Raw genomic sequence first — 16,210 nt, forward strand, 5'->3', positions numbered from 1 at the left:
AGTATCCCCTCCCAATTTCCAATTTTTTGCTACCACAAAAAGAGAGGCTATAAATGCTTCTGTACATATAAGTACATCTCTTTAGGAACTCTTTGGGAAACTGACACAGACACGATATTGATGGATCAAAAGATTTTCTAGCCCCTTGCGCCTATTTCTAAATTGTTCTCCAGAATGATTGGACCAGTTCAGTTGGATCACCAAAAGTTCATTAATGTACCTATTTATGCTTTCTTTTAGTCATGTATTTGAAAGTCAAATCCACTCTGGTCGTTTTTTTTTTTTTTTTTTTTAAATCGGGAATGATTAAAAGTTTTCTATTACATTAAATATCTGTTTTTCCCCTGAAAAAATTACATTCAATTTTGCTTGGTTGTGATCCTAATTCCTTTGCCTTCCTGATTTTGACATTCCAATTCCTCTGCTCCTTTAACATGAAAGTTGCTAAATTTTGTGTATCTGTCTAAAACTCCACAATGTTTGAATGGTTTTTTTCTGGCTGCTTGAAGTATTTTCTCTTTGAACCAGGAACTATGGAATTTGGCTATAATATTTTTGGGAGTTTTCATTTTAGGATCCCTTTTAGGATTTAATCAATAAATTATTTCAATTTCTATTTTGCCTTCTGGATCTATGAAATATGATGTCTAGGCTCGCTCTTTGATAATGGCTTTTAGGTAGTCCATTAATTCTTAAATCACATTTCCTTAATCTATTTTCCAGATTAATTGTTTTTCCCAGGAGATATTTCACATTTTCTTCTATTTCTTTTTCCCATTCTTTTAACTTTGATTTCTTCTGGAGGTCTCATAGAGTCATCAGCTTCTACTTGTCCAATTCTAATTTCTAATCAATTTTTTTTTCAGGGAGATTTTATAACTCTTTTGTCATTTGGCCAATTCTTGCTTTTTAAGGAATTATTTGGTAAATGTGTATGCCTCTTTTTATCATTCGGATAATTCTGTTTTTTAAGGGTGTTACTTTGTTCAGTATTTCTTTGTGCTTTTCATAGTTTTCCTGTATCACTCTCATTCTCCTGTTCCCCCCCCCCCAATTTTTCCTATGCCACTCATCTCTTTCTTTACCTCTTCCAGGAATGGAATCCTTACTGGCCTTGTGAATACATATAGTATTTTTCTTTCAATCTTTTTTTTTTTGGGGGGGGGGGAAGGGGGGGAAACGTCAATCTGTTTTCATGTTGTTGTATTCTGAGTTTTTGTCTTAGTTTTCCCTGACACTTTAGTAGTTTTTTATGATCAGAGTGTTTTTTGTTATTTACTCATTTTTCCAGTCCATTTCTTGACTAAGAACTATATATTAACATATCTCTCAGACTGGCTAAGATGACAGGAAAAGATAAAGATAAATATTGGAGAAAATATGGAAAAACTGGGCCATTACTTGGTGACACAAAACTGGTGGAATTGTAAACTGATCAAACCATTCTGGAGAGCAATTTGTAACTATGCATAACCAAAGGGCTATCAAACTGTGCATAACCTTTGATCCAGCAGTGTCTCTAGTGGGTCTGTATCCCAAAGAGATCATGGAAAAAAACCCACATATGCAAAAATGTTTGTAGACTTTGTTTAAACTAGACTCTTTTTACTTTTTACACCATCCAAACTTTAGGTTTTTTTGTGCTACTTTTTCAGGGCTAATTCTGGAGAGGTCTATACATTTTTGTTGCTTCCAAAATGGTATGATCCTGGCAGAGGTATGGTCAAGCTCTCCTGATCTGGGCTCTGATCTTTACCCAAAAATGGGTCCCTAAATCCCTGCTGCCACAAATGGTAGAGCTTCTCTCTGCTTTGACACGGTAACTAAGGTTCCTGCCTTCTTTTAACTAGCCACCAGCACTCCTTTCCAACCTGCAACTATAACCCAGTACTGCTTATGAGCAGTAGATTTGCCATCAGCATCAGCAACACGCATCTCTGGGTTGAGGGCTCTCAAAACTGTTACTATTTTGTTCCTGGTCACTGTTGCCATTGCCTCATGTGTGACTCCAGAAAAATCTCCATCAGACCTCGACCAAGTTTTATAGATTTCTCCTGACTACCTCGTAAGTTTTCTTAAGCCAAAAAAAAAAAAAAAAAAAAAACTCACTCTGGCTTTTTACTGACTCTGCTGCTCCAAAATTTGAATTGAGGCATTGTTTAAAGTAATCTAGAGGAGAATACCAGGAGTTCAGCTAGGCCTGCCCCTAACACTCCATCTTGTAGATGTCTTATTTCTAACTTCACTTCTACCTCTAGTTAACATCCTATATTATATAAGAAACTACATCTTTACAATCACACAATTGACTAAAAAGTATTAAAGAATATTAGGTCACAATACTACCTAAACTAATCTATTTATTTAGTGCTATACCAATCAGACTCCCAAGAAACTATTTTAATGACTAGAAAAATAACAAAAATTCATCTGGAAGAACAAAAGGTCAAGAATTTCAAAGGAACTAATGAAAAAAAAAAATCAAATGAAGGTAGCCTAGCTTTACCTGATCTAAAACTATATTATAAAGTAGCAGTTACCAAAACCATTTGGTATTGGCTAAGGAACAGACTATTTGATCAGTGGAATAGGTTAGGTTCACAGGACAAAATAGTCAATAACTATAGCAATCTAATATTTGATAAACCTAAAGACCCCAACTTTTGGGATAAGAATTCACTATTTGACACAAATTGCTGGGAAAATTGGTAATTAATATGGAAGAAACTAAGCATGGACCCACACTTAACATCATACACCAAGATAATGTCAAAATGGGTTCATGATTTGGGCATAAAGAATGAGATTATAAATAAATTAGAAGAACATAGGATAGTTTACCTCTTTTTAGACTTGTGGAGTGTAATGGGCTGAGGCTTGAGTTGATGCACTGTGGTCCCAAGCATGTGAGGCTAAATAGTAATTGGACTATACTCTATTAATATACATGATTGGATAAAGAATGACCCCCGCCCACTCTCTGTGCAAGTCCTGATGTGTTGTATAGGAAATGACAATTTTGGTGGGTGGAGGCAGAGAGACAGGAAGAGAAGCTGAGAAAGACTGAGCCTGGGTTCAATGCTCCTAGCTGCTGCTCGTGTGGCTGCTGGTCTAGCTAGCTTCTTGACTCAGCTGCACACACTGCTATCACTGATTTCCTTCCACCTCCAATCTTTCTTCACTGAGAATAAAGAGTGACGATTTTCCCTTAACCTGAATTCCTGACTCCAGCTGATTTTAAAATACGCGGTCTTCATAGTGGAGGAGGAAGGAATTTGTGACCAAAGAAGAACTAGAGATCATTATTGATCACAAAATAGAAAATTTTGATTATATCAAGTTAAAAAGCTTTTGTACAAACAAAACTAATGCAGACAAGATTAGAAGGGAAGCAATAAAATGGGAAAACATTTTTACAGTTAAAGGTTCTGATATAGGCCTCATTTCCAAAATATATAAAGAATTGCCTCTAATTTATAAGAAATCAAGCCATTCTCCAATTGATGAATGGTCAAAGGATATGAACAATTTTCAGATGATGAAATTGAAACTATTTCTATTCATATGAAAATGTTCCAAGTAAACTATGCTCAAAAAGTTATCAAACTGTGCATACCCTTTGATCCAGCAGTGTTACTACTGGGATTATATCCCAAAGAGATTATAAAGAAGGGAAAGGGACCTGTATGTGCACGAATGTTTGTGGCAGCCCTTTTTGTAGTGGCTAGAAACTGGAAACTGAATGGATGTCCATCAGTTGGAGAATGGCTGAATAAATTGTGGTATATGAAAATTATGGAATATTACTGTTCTGTAAGAAATGACCAACAGGATGATTTCAGAAAGGCCTGGAGAGACTTACACGAACTGATGCTAAGTGAAATGAGCAGGACCAGGAGATCATTATATACTTCAACAACAATACTAGATGATGACCAGTCCTGATGGATCAGGCCATCCTCAGCAACGAGATCAACCAAATCATTTCTAATGGAGCAGTAATGAACTGAACTAGCTATACCCAGAAAAAGAACTCTGGGAGATGACTAAAAACCATTACATTGAATTCCCAGTCCCTATATTTATGCACACCTGCATCTTTGATTTCCTTCACAAGCTAATTGTACAATAATTCAGAGTCTGATTCTTTTTGTACAGCAAAATAATGTTTTGGTCATGTATACTTATTGTATATCTAAGTTATATTTTAATATATTTAACATCTACTGGTCATCCTGCCATTTAGGGGAGGGGGTGGGGTGGGGGTAAGAGGTGAAAAATTGGAACAAGAGGTTTGGCAATTGTTAATGCTGTAAAGTTACCCATGTATATATCCTGTAAATTAAAGGCTATTAAATAAAAAAAAAAAATGTTCCAAGTAATTATTGATCAGAGAAATGCAAATTAAGAACTCTGAGATACCCATTACACACCTGTCAGATTGGCTAAAATGACAGGAAAAGACAATGACAATTGTTAGAGGGGATGCGGGAAAACTGGGACATTTATGGATTCATTATTTCATTGGTGGAGTTGTGAATGGACCCAACCATTCTGGAGAACAATTTGGAACTATGCTCAAAAATTTATCAAACTGTGCATACCCTTTGATCCAGCCTAGATACTGGGCTTATATCCCAAAGAGATATTAATGAAGGGAAAGGGATCTGTCTGTGCAAAATCTTTCTGGCAGCCCTTTTCGTAGTAGCTAGAAAATGGAAATTGAATGGATGCCCATCAACTGGAGAATAGCTGAGTAAATTATCACATATGTATGTTATGGAATATTATTGTTTTGTAAGAAATGACCAACAGGATGACTTCAGAAAGGCCTAGAGAGACTTACATGAACTGATGCTGAGTGAAATGAGCAGAAAGAACCAGGAGATCATTATACACTTCAACAACAATGCTATATGATGATCAACTCTGATGGAAGAGGTTATCTTCAGCAATGAGAGGATCCAATTCAGATCAATGATAAATAGAACCAGCTACACCCAGTGAAAGAACACTGGGAAATGAGTGTGGACTCCTTGTATTTTTGTTTTTCTTCTCAGGTTATTTTTACCTTTCTAAATCCGATTTTTCTTGTGCACCAAGAGAACTGTATAAATATGCACACATATATGTATTTTAGATATACTTTCACATGTTTAACATGTATGAAACTGCCTGCCATCTAGGGGAGGAGGTGGAGGGAAGGAAGGTAAAAGTTGGAGCAGAAGTGACTGCAAGGATCAATGTTGAAAAATTACCCATGCATATGTTCTATCAAAAATCTGTAAAATAAAATAAAAAAAGAAGACTATTAGGTCACAAGATTTTTAACTTTTTTTAAAGGCATTTAATTCAGTAGAGCAAAATGTTGTCTTAAAGCATGTCCTCTGAAGCATCTCTCATTCATAAGTCAAAAGCATTAAATTTAAGGTTTATTAAAAGACAATTTTCTTAGTCTCCTTTACTTATTTCAGACTCCCTAACTATAGGTGCTCCCAAAGATTCTGTCTTAGGTCCTCTTTTCTTCTCCCTCTATAACTTTTCTCATGGTATCAGTTCCGATGAGTTTATCTATCATCTCTTTGTAAATGACTCACAATTCCATAAATGTCTCTCCTGAATTTCAGTCTCACATCACCAACTGCCCAATGGACATTTCAAACTAGATGTCCTCGAGAAATCAAACTTAGCCATGTCCAAAATTGAACTCATTCCTCCTAAACTATCCCTTTTAATCCACATTTCCTATTTCTGTTGAAGGCACTAACATTACTTCAGTTTCCCAAGTTTCTATCCTAATTTCAGCACTTCTCACTTCTCTAAATATCTAATTGGTTGCTCTATCTTACCATTACATCATCTCTCCCAACCAGGCTTCCTTTCTTTTCACTCACATAGTTAACAATTTCCAGTCATTTTTACCTCTTACACCTAGGTCTACAAAAGCCATTGTACTGACTTCATTCTATGTCTGTGAAATCGCCACCATATACCAGTACCATGCCAGAAATTTTAATCATTTCTATTTGAACTATTGGCGAGATAAGGTACTAGACACTGAGAGGTCCTTTCTCAAGCTGAATTATCCTATTCAAACTCTACTGCAGAGATTACAACTCTGATAGGTTGTCCATATTGTTCAAATGCCTAAAGGACTATTTTAGAGAATTCACTCAAGGTAAGTGCTCATTTAGAGATCAGAAGAATTGAAAGGACATTCTCAAGTTCTCTCTGAAGAATTCTGGAACTGACTTGTGTGACATGGGAGATACTGGCAAAAGACCATCCAGCATAGCATGCCTGTATCAAAGAAGGATCTATGCTCTATGAGCAACACAGAATTGCAATAGCTTAAAATGAAATGCGCCAAGTTAGAGACATTTTTACTGCAAATGTTCATGCAGACTATTTGTGTCCAACCTGTGGTAGAGCCTTCCAAGATCATACTGTTCTGATCAATTATAAATTAGACACAATACACCTTGACTTTAACATAATGATGATACTTGGACAACAATCAACTAGGTCACTAAAAAGGTGTTCTAACTAATTTCCCTGCCTTAGTCTCTCCACATTCCAATTAAATCTACACACTTGCTGTCAAAGTAATTTTCCTTAAAGACCAGTAACTCTCTTTACCTCAGTGATTGCCTACTGACTACAGGGAAAAACTATGAATTTCTCTGTTTAGTTTTCAAAGTCCATTATAATCTGGCCTCAACCAAACTTTCCAGCTTCTCTGATATTACTACTGAACCCACACTTCATGATCTAGACAAACTGCTCTTCTTGCTGTTCTTTACAGACATCTCCTGTCTCCACACCTTAATTTCCCAGCACTTAGCACAATGCCTGGTTTATAATTGGCTAAGTGACATTCCTGATTATGACAATCAAGCAAAGCATTCAACAGGAAGTTATAGGTCAACAATTGTTTGACAAAAATATAAATATTGCAAAGCTGTATAAATTTGTTTTGTAAACTCTTGCTTTTTTTAGCCCTATTCCAATGAGACGCTCAATACCTCTGGTTAAATACAGTTTTCCTCCTTTCTCTTCCTTTTGTAACTTTATCATACCAAATACTTTGCTTTCCTTAAACAATAAAAATCTCATTTCTCTTCCAGTTCCAAATCCTAAGTTTCTTATGATTAAATAAGCAAATTCAAGAGAATTTGAGAAGAGCAAGTAGTAGGTTCAACAGAAAAAGTTCACAAAGAAGATTGCACCTGATCAAAGCCTTGAAGAAAATGAAGGATTCTCAGAATGGAAGGTGCCTCTCCAAAGGCATAGAGGCAGTAAATGCAACATAAACTCCTGAGAACAAGTAGGGAGTGAATAGAACAGAGTGGATAAAAGGGCATAATGTTAAATAACTCTGGAAAGGTAGGATTACACAGTTGATTAGTGAAATAATAATCTAGGCATGAAGAAATTACTCTTATTCAAATGATACTGATGCCCTCAACAAAAACAGGGAAGTTTGAAATTCAAAAAAGATTGTAGAAGAAAAGAAATTTCATTCTGGACAGATTAAGTTAGGGGTGAAGATATCCAACACAGAGCTGTGTGGGTGAATGAAAAAGTATTTAAGTGCTTATTATGTGTCAATAACTGTGCTAAACTATTAACATAAATATTTAAAAAAGGAGATAGTCCTTAACTTTAATAAGCTTGCATCCTAAGAGGGAAAACAATAGATTAGGATCATAGGATAATAAAGCTAAAAGGGGCCATAGAGGTAGGTGATCAAGTCAAAATTCCTCATTTTACAGATGAGTAAAGTGAAGTCTAGAAAAGTGAAATGACTTCTATAAGGTAGGGAAGAAGTAGCCAAAGAAGGATATTTTGTTTATGAAAAATAAAAGAATGGTTACTAGAGACCAGCATACCTTTACTAGTAGCAAGTGATTTGATTGGAGTTCTAGAACTAGAAAGAGGGTAGGAAAGGAGATGAATACATTCATAACTGTAGGAAGTGATTTGGGAAAAGATATCTAGGACTATCCAGACATAGTGGATCATATGAGGCACTCCCCAATCAGTATGGGAAAGGAGAAACCAGTACTGGAGTTCCAGAGGTAAAAGTTAAGTCCCCCAAGGTGTCATTTTGATTCTTGACCATCTTTGGTCAAGAAAATGGCCAGGGAATAAAAAAGTGATTCTGTTCGATTTTCACTTGATTGAAAGCATCAAAAGCCACACTGCAATATGGGAAACTTTTTCCCCATGAGTTTGCCTATGAAAGTAAAAAGAGATTGAGGTGAGTAAAGGTCAAATTAATGTTCTTTAGAAATTGTAATGATTAGAAAGCAGCCAATGGAAAAGATAAATAAAAAGATAGATAAATATAAATAATAAATAAAAAGATGAATAAATGGATATTTTCTAAAAAAAAAAAAAGATGAAATCAAGGGCATAAGCAGAAAGAAGGCACTGGAACAAATAAAGAATGTGAGATGATAGAAAGGATAAGTAAGATATAGAAAAGATAGATGTACTTTTCTTAAAGAAGAAGGCAGAGTCCTCTGAGAGAGAGGGAGAAAGAGTAAAGTCTGTAGATTTGAGGGAAAAAAGAAAAGACTTGGAATGGCAATATGTAAAGATTATAAAATCAACTAAGGAAAAGTAAAAAGATTAGCTTATAGCACTAGTGGCCCCATTAAGATTAAGTAACAAAAAATATTAGTTGGCACAGTCATCAGGATTGTATAACTTTCTCTAACAGCAGTCAAAAAGCAACAAGTATCTACTGTGTATCAGGTACAGGGTGTAGGATACAAAAAAGTGGCAAAAAAAAAAAAAAAAAAAAAAAAGGTCCCTATACTCAAGAAGTACACAATCTAATGGGAGAGCACAATACAGAGGCAAACAACTATGTACAAACAAGATAACAGGATAAATTACAAATAATTAAAAGGAAAACCAGTAATATTAAGAGAGACTAGAAGAGGATTACAAGCAGGAATAAAAATGGTAAATGGTGAGGTTAAACTACAATTGGGGTTTTTTATTGAGGCAAAAGCACCAACAGGACAACAAAGCATAAGACTGGATAGGGAACAATACATATAGTATAGGCTAAAGTAAGTAATCATAAGTTCAAAACTGCTCACAGAAGAAAATAAGTTCAAGCTGGAAGTAGACCAGAAAAGGAAGAACAGAATAAATGGGAATGACAGTAAAAGATAAAGAATATATTTAAGAAAAATAAAGTAAAATAATGGGAAAGACAGAAATATAGGTTGGGATCAAAGAGAATCATTTTACAATTCTAATCAAGGAGTGTTACAGTTGATGATGAAATCAAAAGTATGACCATTTTTGCTTATGGTTGACATGAGGCAATTCAGGCAAGGCTAAAGATTTGGGAAGACAGGTTATCTGAGGACATTGTTCGTGTGTGTGTGTGTGTGTGTGTACACACACACTTAGAAACACATACACACAATCAAATCAAGAAAGAGAACAAGAGTTGAGTTAAAGAGGAGACTGAACCAGGGAACTGCTTTGAAAAAGAAGAAAGAAATGCACTAGAGGCTTGTGGATGATGACAACAAATACATGTAGTATGACAAAGATGAACGAAGTGAACCTTGAAGGAATATCAATGACAGCAAAAGGGAATCCAAAAGAGATAGAAAGGAACAAAAATTAAGGTTACTATTCCTTGCCCAATGGGTCAAGGGCATGATATATATATCCAGTTTTGAAGGAGGTGGTCAGGATACAGGCCTCTAAGGGCACAAGTTTCCATGAATACAACAAGATGGAAGGTATGTAAAAGAACAAAGTCAAAGACAAAGTGAAGTATGCCAAAGATAGAAAAGTAGTACCAAATGACACAATAGAAAATGCAGAGAAAAGATAAGGAATCAGAAGAGATTTTTACAGATTCAGAAAATGAAGCCTTAGCAGGCTAAGTAACTTGCCCCAAATCAAAGACTTAGTAAATTGCTTTAGTGGCTTAAAGCAGAAGTTCTTCATTTAGGATGCATAAACTTAATTTAATATAGTGTTCTGATAAATGAATTCATAAAATAGGCATGTTTGTTATCTCAGGTATTTATTTTATTAATTTAAAATAATTATTCTGAGAAGGTATCTATAGATGCTTTAACAAATCACCAAACACTTCATGGCAAGGCCACACCCATTTATTAAGTGCCTACTATATGCTAGGCACCATTAATCACAAGAGATAAAAAAAAAAAAAAAAAAAAGGTTAAAGACAATCCCTGATCTCAAAGAGGTCACAATCTAAGCCAGGGAATCAGAGGCAAAGATGAAGAGAAAGTTCCAGAGAAGCAGGCCAACTACTGAAATACTTGCATGCTGGAGATCATGTCTCATATCTGAGAAATAGAAAGGAGGCCAGTGTCACTGGAGTACATGGGGAGAATTTTAAATTTTAAAGGCAAACAAGAGGATTTTATCATTTGCTCCTAGAGTTTATAAGAGAGTCACTGGATTTTACCGAATAGAGGGAAGTGACATGGTCAGACCTGTGCTTACAGATCAATTTGACAGCTGAGAGTGGAGGATGGACTAAAGTAGGGAAAGAAGAGGCAGACACCAATTTTTAACAGGCTATTTCAATAATCCTGGTATAAAGTGATGAAAACCTGCAGGGGGAGAAAGGAGGGAAAAGACTAGGAAGGGGATGTTTTAATGTTAAAAGATGTGTTATAATGGTAGAAAGAACAGAACTTGGCAAATGATTGGATGAGGTGAAAGGGAAAGGAGAGAAACTGAAGAGTTAAAAATGGCATTTATCATCCTAGAACCTAGGTGAATGGGATGATAGGGTGCTCTAGAAATTTTCTCCAGCTCTCCTCCATGTCTGAAATTCTCTGCCTTCTTTGTTCTACCTACTTACTTCCTATTGGCTTGCTTTAAGTCATAAAACAAATAAAACCTCATCTTTTATTTCCTATATTAATTCTAGTGTCTTTCCTTTATTAATTCCTATTTATCCTGTACATGGTTTGTGTAGTGTCCATTTATTTGTATGCTGTCTTCCCCATTAGACTGTAAACTCTGTTGCCTCTTTTTATATCCACAGAACTTAGTACAGTGTCTAGCACACAGTAAGCACTTAATGATTATTGATAAAAGATGTCTACTGAGCATCCAGTTTAACAAAAAAAGTTAAAAACCAACGGATTAATAATAATGATGATAATGATGACCTGATAATTATATAGCCTTTGAACACACTTCAAAAACATTATCTTATTTGATTCTCCCAACAGCCCTATGACAAAGGGAAAGCAGGTATTATTAGATATCAATGACAAAAAAAATGGCTTCTCATTTGGCTTTTGAATTGTGATCTTAAACTACATTAATTCTAGCTCGCTCATTTGATGGTTCTCTTTAAAATTTAGCATAAAAATGATTTCAATTTTATTTCAACTTTTTTGTTTTTTATGGAACACTTTCAAAACACAGCAAAATCAGTAACAATAATCTTAACAAAGTAGCTCAGATTATTACTACATAGTTAAAGCTAACTAGAAAAAACTGTTAAGAAATTTGCCCAAGACTAAACATATGGCAAAGCTGAAAATAGAATTTGGGTTTCCTAAACACAAGGCCTATAGAGTAGCTTCTACTGATCAGGTAATACTTCCCAGATTTCCTTCCACTATTGCTACTTATTTTAATGAGCTCAAGAAGATAAATTACCCATAGAAACAAATTACCTTTACACATATCATTCTCTATAGTTTCATTTGATATTAGTAATAATCTTGAGAAGGCAAAGTTCAGGAAGTGACTTGTCTTTGATCATACAACTTGAAATCAGATATAAGATTTCTCAATTCACTGATTTCAGATCCAACTTTTTTTTTTCCCCCACGACATCATGTTGCCTCCCTCCTTATGAAGTAATGTTTATAAGATTATATCAGATCCATAAAAAAATGACAAATAGAAGGAGCCTAAATAAATATCTAGTCAAACCCCATTCATTCTACAGAAGAGAAACTGAGACTCAGTGGAATTATGTGATTTATTCAAGGCCATACAAACAAACGTCAGAGGCAGAATTTGAACCAAGGTCCTTTGGCTCCAAAGCCAATTTTCTTTCCACTGTATCTATACACTTGTGCTCATGGAGTGGGATAAGCTTAAAAACCTAAAGGGAAAAACAACAACAATGAGCCTCTTCCCTTCACGCTACAAAGGGAAATATTAGAACTGCCTTTGGGGGTCCATGTCGTTAAGTATAATAAAATAGCCTCAAAGGCAAGGTTTCCTGTAACATTAGAGACGTTGGCGTTTATACAAATGAGTAAGAACCAGGGAAAGGAGGGTGCTTAGTGGATGCCGCTGACAGCTACCTGGAGGACACCAGCAGGGTCCCTTCCAGTGGCGTCACCAGCCCAGCCCCCTCTGCCTCAGCGCAGGGATGCTCATGGGGGAAAATACGGGAAGGTACCCATGCTCTGCGGCGGCCCCCGCAGAGGCTGTTCCCGCTGCCCGGCAGGGCTCACCCCGGGTTCCGGGGGGGGGGGGGGGGGGCGGGGGGGGGGGGGGGGGGCGGGGCGCGCGGGCGGGGGGGAGCAGCGCTCGGCCCCCGCGTGGGGTGTACGAGCCAGTGGGGGAGGGGGACTTCCTCCAGCTGTGTCTGGGTTCCCCTCCCCCCCCGACCCCTTCCTCCCCGAGCAGCGTCCGCCCCCGCCCCCGCCCTCGCCCTTCTGCAGCTCTTACCCCCCTCCCTCCTGCGGCAGACAGCTCGAAGAGACGGTCAGCACTAGGCGGCGGCGGCGGCGGCTACTGCCGCAGGCGTTCTAAGGACCTACGGGACGGGCTCCGGAGGCGTGGAGGGAGAGGGGCCGGACTCGAGTCCGAAGCCGGGCGGGGGATGGGAAGGGGGCGACGAGATGCCCTCTCCATCCTCCCCGCCCCTCCCCCTCCCTCATCCCTTACCTCCCCTCCCCGGCCCCGCCCTGCCACTGCACCTAAAGCTCCAGGGCCAGCTCTGAGCTCACCTCGGGGATGCGACAGCCCCTCTGCTCCCAGACATGTCAGCGGTCTTGACGACGACCAACGGCTCCCGCGAAGCGCCCCCACCCGCCCACCTTTTTTCCCTCCCCCCTCCCTCCCCGCCCCCGCGTCCCGCCCCCGAGCCGCGCACCGGTTTCCGCCGTAGCCGCTCTAGCGCTCGGCTCCGCCTACCGTGCCTTCTGCCCCGCCCCAAAGCAGTACCTCCATCCACCCTCGCGAGAGGGAGGAGGGCAGCTCTCGCGAGATGGCGCATAAGGAGGCGGGGCTAAAGAAAATTCTTTGAAAAAAGGAGAAAAATGTCAGCCGTGCTGGAGTGTCCCGTGACGCTGATGCTGTCTTCCCATTGGCCTGGGGGCTCTCTCAGCTGCAGGGGTTTTAAACCACAGGCTGGCTGGATGCTTCTCAGCTGCATTATGCTTTTTTGCAAAGGCTTCTGGGTGTTTGTGGTGACTGTGCAATCTGGGCTCTGAGTCCAGACTCGGGCCTTCCTGAGAGCTCCTTTCTTAAATCAAATAAACAATTAAGCGTTTATTAAGTCCTATTCCACGACAGGGAGGGGACTAGACTGCCCTCAATTCAATTCACTAAACATTTTTTTTTAAAGAACCTTCTCCGTGTCAGGGAGACTCCACACGACGTGAAAAGCGAACGCAGAAAATACATACACAAGATAAACACAGGGAGAGGCGGGGTTGGGGTAGTCTTGACAACTGCAGCAATCAGGAAAGGTCTCTTAGGGGTCACGCTTGCTAAAAACGACGGTGTCAGGAAGGAAGATGCGTTTGGCGGGAATGATGGACTCCATTTTGAATAAATTAAATTTGAGATGCCCAGGAGGCATCCATGAGCTGGAGAAAGAGATTAGGGTTGGCTGTGTAGACGTGGGACCATCCAAATACAAGTGGCCATTAAGTCTCCGGGAGCTAATGAAAATGGAGGGTTAACGTGGCTTAGGGACTCCCAGAAAAGCGCTAACCCACGGATAAACGATCCCGCAAAGGAGATTGAAAGATCCGTCAGACTGGAAGGAAAAAGACCAAGTGATCAATAAGCGTTTATTAAATTTCTATTGTGTGCTAAGTACGGTAGATATACATGAAAAAAACGAAGCAGATTTTTTCTTGAGGAACTTATATTCTGTGGGGAGGTCAAATAGACATTCGTGTTTAGGTATGTTCAGAACATGTAGAAAATAAGTATAGAATGGTTTGGGGAGAAAGGGTATTAATCCTCTCGTTTTTCATAAAAAAAAACTGAGTGTGCAACTTGCCCATAGCAACTCGGTCAGGTTTTTATCTCTATCTTCTGCCTCCAAACGCATTTTTTTTTCTTTAAACATGAAGCAGTTTCTACCTACGAGTCCTGGTTCTGCCCTCTGGGGCAAGTGTAACTAATCTTTCCACACGACAATCTTTCAGATACTTAAAGATAGTTAACAACTGTCAAGTCTCTCCACATCTTCTTTCATACCCGTTTCCTTCAAATGCTCCTCATCTCTCATGTGTTTCAAACCCTTTATCATCTGGTTGCCTCGTTATAATCAGATTATCATCCTGCGTTATTACCTCAAAACACTCTCCGTCTTATCAATGTCCTTCCTAATATGATCATCTAGTCCAGGAATTCTGAACCTTTTTTTTTTTTTTTTTTTTTTTTGATGTCTCAATCCCTACAGCAATCTAGTAAACCATTTCTCAGGATAATAGTTTTGAATATATAAAATAAAGTACACCAGATTAAAAAGAATAATATAAAATTTATTATAATTTTCTTTTTAATATTTCTTTTCTTATATTATAATATAAAAAATTAAATATAATTGGTTTATATATTATATTTAAATTATATTAATTTGGCAATTATATTTAAATAATTGCCAAAGCTTTTTTAAAACCATGTTCCTGGACTCCAAGTAAAGAACTCCTAACTTTTAGTTCAGTCTTTTCACCCCACAAAGAAGGAAATGAACCCCCTCCAAAAAAAAAATTTTAAGAAACTAGATTAAAAGATTACATAACTATTCAGCGGCTTACATAGAATTTCAATCCAGTTCCTTTAACTCCCAGTCACCTTGTCTTTTCCACTTCACCACATTGTCTTGTCGTTTGCAAATAAATCCATGAAAATTGTGAAGGAAGAGTTAGGTTTTTTGGTGCTTTATTTTTACCCTAAAATTATACTGCTTCAATTCAATTTAACAAGTATAAATTAAATCTCCACTATGTGTTTAGTGCCAATGATACAAATAGAAAAATGTGAAGATGTCTCTTTGTTCAAAGAACTTACATTCAGTAAGGAGAAACAGCATGTCCACAGATAAGTAAATGGGAAAGGTAAACAAAATAATTTTTTTAGGGGCTGGAGAAAGCAATAACACCTATCAGAGTAAAGAAAGAATAAAGACTTTTACAAAGGCTTGAAAGCAGGAAAAGAAGAGGCACGGGAAAGAATAAAGACTTGTACAAAGGCTTGAAAGCAGGAAAAGAAGAGGCACGGGAAAGAATAAAGACTTGTACAAAGGCTTGAAAGCAGGAAAAGAAGAGGCACGGAAAACTGTCCAGTTTGGCTGATATATTTCATTTTCCTTTGTTCAGATCAGGAGTGGTGGAAAAGTTGGTCACCACTATCCTGTGGTTTATCTTCTTAAGTGATCAAAGAACCCAGAAAAGGAAGGGAAGGAAGGGAAGGGGAAGTGAGTTACCATTGTTAAAATCCTAACTTGAGCCACTGTTATTTGCTTATGATCAAGGTAGATCCCATATGATATTGTAAAAAAGAGAAATTAACCTCAGGCTTTGTTCCTCATAGTTCTTCAGCACAGTGTTATTCTGTGTCTTAATTCCCTCTCTAAAGATATAGCTGATGAATAGTTGTTTGAACTTTAATAAGAGATTTTTTGAAAACCCCATATCCTTCAAGACCTTAAGGGGATGAAACAAAGTGGTAGAACTCTTGATACAAGGAAAAGGGAGTAAAGAAAACAACCTATCTATCTATGTATTTATCTAGCCATCTACTAGCTATCTGTAGTGAGCTATCTACAAATCTGAGTATCATCTCTCTACGATCTGTCTCCCTACTCTCTAGCAAACAATCTGTCTATGGCCCCCTATCATCTATCTATATGTCAATTTATTATTAATCTATTTTTCTATCTAGTATTTATCAATCTACTAACTAGGCACTTATCTAT

General features: G+C 37.8%; 1 protein-coding gene across 3 annotated transcripts in view; it reads right to left on the bottom strand.

Annotated features, from left to right (window-relative positions):
* The window catches only part of AKAP11 (A-kinase anchoring protein 11), a 71,220-nt gene extending 58,052 nt beyond the window's left edge, over positions 1-13,168 (bottom strand). For 2 of the 3 annotated variants that reach the window (XM_031958429.1, XM_031958426.1), the window contains exon 1: positions 13,002-13,098. The gene's annotated coding sequence lies outside the window, so the exon portion shown is untranslated. Of the gene's footprint in view, positions 1-13,001; positions 13,099-13,147 lie in introns of those variants that run through there. The other variant, XM_031958427.1, reaches the window with a different exon arrangement.
* Positions 13,169-16,210: the final 3,042 nt, after the last annotated feature.

This window comes from Sarcophilus harrisii, chromosome 3, assembly GCF_902635505.1.
Source record: "Sarcophilus harrisii chromosome 3, mSarHar1.11, whole genome shotgun sequence".
Taxonomy (NCBI): domain Eukaryota; kingdom Metazoa; phylum Chordata; class Mammalia; order Dasyuromorphia; family Dasyuridae; genus Sarcophilus; species Sarcophilus harrisii.